This window comes from Trachurus japonicus, unplaced genomic scaffold, assembly GCF_045865225.1.
Source record: "Trachurus japonicus isolate A0001 unplaced genomic scaffold, Traja_1.0 AP029812.1".
Classification (NCBI taxonomy): Eukaryota; Metazoa; Chordata; class Actinopteri; order Carangiformes; family Carangidae; genus Trachurus; species Trachurus japonicus.
Genome location: NW_028219945.1, coordinates 21219 through 26647, shown reverse-complemented (window position 1 = coordinate 26647; position 5429 = coordinate 21219). Strand labels below are relative to the sequence as shown.

Here is a 5429-nt window from a genome sequence, read left to right as displayed (position 1 = left end):
GAACGGGCTCCGTTTGTGCCCCGTCTGCAGGCAGAGAGTGATCAGATGCCTCCACTGAGGCCACAGTGTACAGTCCAGCTGCAGGAGCATTTGGCTCGACCGGGTCAGGGGACACGGGCCGGCGGGACAGAGCGTCAGCATTTTTGTGGCGGGAGCCATCCTTGTGAACCATGACCCAGTCAAACGGGTCCAACTCCAGCACCCACCTACTTCTTCGTCCCGTAGGGTCATTATCAATAGCCATGCGCCTGAGGCCCAGCAGAGGGCGATGATCAGTGATGATGGAGAATTTAGACAGTCCGACATAGTGTTTGAACTCACGCACTGCCCACACCACAGCCCATAATTCCCTGTCGAAGGTGGACCATCTCTTCTGTGTGTGTGTGAGGGCCTGGCTGGCGTAAGCTATCACCTTCTCACAACCCTCTTCGTCCTGCGCCAGCACTGCCCCAACAGAGTCTTTAGAGGCGTCGGTGTACACCTTGAAAGGAAGTGCAAAGTTAGGTAGCGTAACCACCGGAGAGGAAGTAAGCACTTGCTTGAGGTAGGTGAACGCCGCCTCGCACTCAGCTGACCACTCAAAGGGCACATTCTTCCCAGCCAGTCGGTTCAGTGGCGCAGCGTGCTGGGAGAAATCACGCACAAATCTCCTATAATAGGAGCATAGACCCACAAAGGCCCTGACCTCTGACGGGGTGCGGGGGGTTGGCCAAGTTCTCACCTTATCAGTGTTCCGTGGGTCTGGCTGGAGACCATCCCTGGAGACCACATGGCCCAGGAACACAACATGGTCCCTGGCAAAGTGGCACTTCCTAGGATTCAACTTCAGGCCCGCCCGTTGGATCCTGGAGAGGACTTCATCCAAATGAAGGAGGTGTTCTGTGAATGTACGGCTGTAAATCAGTATATCATCCAGATATACCATACAAATGTGCCACGGCAGGCCCCTCAGGATGAGCTCCATCATGCGTTGAAACGTGGCTGGAGAATTTGTCAGACCCATAGGCATAGCCCGCCACTGATACAGGCCCTGGCCGGTTGTGAAAGCTGTTTTCTCGCGGTCCTCCTCAGCCACTTCTACCTGCCAGTAGCCATTCGAAAAGTCAAGTGTGCTGAACCAGGCCGAACCAGCCAGGGCATCCAGGCTATCATCCACTCGCGGGAGGGGGTGTGAGTCTTTGATCGTCACTGCGTTCAGACGACGATAATCAATGCAGAACCGCCACTGCCCCCCTTTCTTCTTCACAAGCACCACTGGAGATGCCCAGGGGCTACAGCTCTCCTCCACGACTCCATCAGCCAGCAGCTCAGCCACCTGACGTTCAATCTCTGTCCGTTTCTCAGGTGATGCACGATAAGCACGCTGTTTCACGGGGGGGTGGTCCCCAGTCCTTATATGGTGTTTGATCAGTGTGCACCTGCCCGTGTTTCTGTCGCACAGGTTAAAAACATCAGTGAACCTCTGTAGCAGATCAGCCAGCTCGGCCCTCTGCTTAGCTGTAACAGGAGACTCCTCCAAGGAGACAGGGCCTGCAGCAGCCGGCGGCACAGCTGGATGACTGTCAGCGACACAAGGCGGCACAAAAATGTCTTTCTTCTCAACTGGGTAAAACTCACCCAGGTGTAGTCCCCGTTTGAGTTCAACCGCCTCCCCTGTGGGATTGAGGATGCGGGCTGAGGTCACACCATTCCTCACACTGTTCACAGTACGAGCAACCACCAGTCCTGTTGTTTCTGGAATGTTGGGTTCCAGATATCCCTCGAAGTCCGCAGCAGGCTGACCAGCTCCAGCAGGGGTGAGAATGTTCACCGGCACCAGAGCCTCACTCAGCGGCGGAATGGTCATGACATCAGCGAGGGACACGTTACAACAACGTGGGACCAACTCTCCACCCCGAAGCAGGGGCACCGAAACGTCCCATAGTTGTAACACACCTCGTCCCAAGTCCAGTAATGCATGATTCTTAGCTAGAAAGTCCAGTCCGAGCAGAACACACTGGGTGGATTCCCTTAGCACGTGGAAAGTGTGCTGCCAGCAGGTCGGGCCCAGGCGGAAGGTGACCTCACTGGTACCTAGTGTGTCTAACATTTGTCCATTAACTGCCCGAGAGTCAATATAGTTCTTTTTCAGGGGCCTGTTTCGCAGGGCTGGGACTGACATACGGAAGTCCGCACTAATCAGTGACACCGAGGCCCCTGAGTCCACCAACATGGGAACCTCGGCACCTTCAACCACACCCCTGACGAAAGAAGTTGAGTGGCCAGTATAATCCATACAAGCAATGTCATTGGAGAAGTCATGGCTCAAGGGGCCCTCCATAGGAGTGGCTGGTGTTTGGGCCTCAACACCAGCTACCGGCCGTTTCCCTGATGGTCGTTGTCAGCATCCTGCTGTCGTGGCAGGAAGTGCACACCGCGTCGCCTAGGCTTGTCCTCGCGTCTGGCACGCCACACACTAAAAAATGCTGGGTTGTTTCTGTAAACACATTGCTGGGTTATTCATGCTGGGTCAAAATTCTGGGTTGTTTTGGGTACTGTAAACACACAGTTGGGTTGTTTTATGCTGGGTAAATGGGTTGTGAGGGTTAATTTCTATCTGAACACCCGGTTGGGTTACTTTGACCCAACTGCTGGGTCATTCTTCATTTTCCCGCTCATCCTTTGTCGAACTTTCTGGATCTTTCTGTGAGCAGTTGGACCAGACACATCAGGATTTTCTGGTAGGTTAATATAAATAATAATTTTCCTATAGTCTTGATCGGTTGTGGTAATAGCATGATGACCTCAATATCATTTCACACTCTTGGATCAAAAGGGGGGTTAATGTTGTTGTTGTTTTCTGGGAAGTTAGGCTAGATTTTCCTAGATGCTAGCCAACGTTAGCCAACTTACAATTCTATAACATTAGCCTTTTTGAATTTTGCAATTTAATATGCAGTAGTCTCCGGGTTTATTGTTCATCTGGCTGTAATGTGCCATTGGACATTTTATATCTTCATATTTGTGTAACAGTAGCTGGCAGCTAGCTGTCGTTAGCAGTAGCTAAGGCTAGCCACAGTTAACGAGCTGACGAGCTCCAGCAGAGCCGTTAAACCCAGGAGTAACGGTTAACTGAGGGTGATCAATCAAGGTAACGTTAACATTACTTTAAGAGGGAGGACACAACGTTTTAAACCGACTGTACTTTATCAACATTACTGTATTGTTATCATTATTATGTTTTCTCTTCTTTTTTTTTTTTTTTTTTTTTACCAGAGAGACAAACAGGAGACTCGCAGCCCCTCCGTGAAGCCCAGCTGTCTGCCGAACGGCGTTGGAGAAACGGTGAGTTTTCACTTCAAACTGCGTTATTTCCCGTTTTATCGGGTGTTAATCACCGGGTCTGTGTGTTGTGGAGAAGAGGAGACCTCTGCGGATAATTCGGCTCACGTTAAAAACCCCTCGAGCGTGTGGCTCTGAGGCTATCAGAGAAACAAGCTGAGCAGTGGTTAGCAGCAGCTCGGCTCCAGCCCTGCAGACGGCCTGTCTGTGTCCGCCAAACAGCGTCAAGTAAACACTGGTTTTTAACACGAAACTGCTTTAGTCGTGCTTTTACTGCTTTTAAGCATCGGGTGTGGGAGAGGGGGATACGGCTACAGATAATTCGGCTCACGGAGTAAAACATCCTGAACGCCCTGATATCAAATTACGTTAGAGAAACAATCGCTGAACTTTTTAGTCTTAACAATTTGACTCGGGAGCGACAATGCGTGCAGCGTAGCTGTGTTGCTGCACAAGCTGTGTAAAAAGCGAGTATTTTCCTTTTACCAGGTATTCCAGTCAAACAACTACTGTTTGAGAAATATCAATTGTTATAGAAACTATTTCATGTTAATTGAACTTGTGCATTTTCTTTTGTCTTTTGTTTAGTTGTTAAAGGTGAGAGGGTGCTGAAGGTCCTGCCAGCTCTGCTTCCTCCATCCATCTACAGGAGAGGAGGACAAGTCTTCAGACCCACTACTGCAAGATCTGTGTGTGTGAGAGAGAACCTGCAAACTGAGCATTGTTACCTATTTGTGTTCATTCAGCCTGTGCACCTGTGCTGGTGTAAAATTTGTTAAACTGCCAATAAATTTAAGTTAACAGTGGCCTATGTGTGTATGGTGTGTGTTTGTATGATTATGGGAAATTACAACAGCAACAATAATGATATAATATATTTTGTATTAATATTAGATAGTCATATAATAGAATCTGATTATCAATTATTTATAATATTTATTATTAATATTATCAATTAAAAAAGTAAAAGTAGCAGGGCAATGGGGCAGGATATAACCCAGCACATGGGTCATTTTAACCCAGCAATAGAGTTAATTTAACTCACTAGTTGGGTCAAATGAACAACCCAACTTTCTGGGTTAAACGGGGGAACCCAGCACTTGGGTCGAAACAACCCAGCGCGTGTTCTGTCCCTATGTTGATCAGCAGTTGGGTTAAGGTTGGGTTATTTTTCAACCCAACAGTTTTTAGTGTGCAGCTTGGGCTAGGGCTTCTACCCCCAGGTGGCTTAGAGGTGGGGGGCACGCCAGGATCTGAACGATAGCCACGAGACTGAAAACCCCCTTCACACTAAAAACTGCTGGGTTATTTATTCTACTCAACCGCTGAGTTATGAAATGTTCTACCCATTATGGGTTATTTATTGGGGATTTGGGTTATTTTTGTGCAACTCATGTGCTGAGTCAAAAATCCATCAACCCAACATACATTGGTTGACCCAGCAGCTGGGTTAATTGTGCTTCGAACTCATATCGGTTGACTCAGCAGCTGGGTTATTTGTGCTTCGAACTCATGACATTCACTTCGACAGAAGTTTGCTCCTTCACACACACCAGGCTCTGTGCACCCAGCGAACGTCTGACTGAATACTTCTGGTGAGGCAATAATAAAAGGTTTGTGGACATTATATCTAATTCACATTGCCCTTGTTGCTTTAATTGTTGAAGTAACCGTATCTGTACGGTCAGGGCTCGTTGGTTGGTTTGGCTAACAATGTAACATTAGTTAGCCATTTAGCCGTTACCATAGCACACGCAGATACAGTTTTTCTGTTCGGTCTCGGCCATTTACCGAATTAATTAATGAATTTAGATGAAAATGTACATGAACGAGTGGTCATGTTTATTTTGAGTTAGCTGGTTTTCTGTTACTGGGTTACATGGATGTATTATATTAACTGCTGGGTTATTAAGGCCTGCTAAAGGCTTAGCCTAACGTTAGCCTACTAACGGTTACAACGAACGGCGCGAAACGAGGTCTCGCGAGAACAAAGTCTCACGCGCGATAACGAGGGGTGACAGAGCGGTCACGGTTCATGGCTGCAGCTGTCCTGTTCTTCTATGCAGCCGTTAAAATAAACAGCGTTATTTTTTTCAGTAACAAGGAAT

The 5429-nt window shown here is 48.2% G+C and overlaps 1 long non-coding RNA gene across 1 annotated transcript; it reads left to right on the top strand.

The window, feature by feature from the left end:
• Window positions 1-2647: 2647 nt before the first annotated feature.
• LOC146960946 (uncharacterized) lies at window positions 2648-4117 on the top strand. Its single transcript, XR_015035332.1, has 3 exons — window positions 2648-2724; window positions 3258-3324; window positions 3910-4117. It is a non-coding gene; the product is annotated as an uncharacterized LOC146960946 (long non-coding RNA).
• The last annotated feature ends 1312 nt before the right edge of the window (window positions 4118-5429 follow it).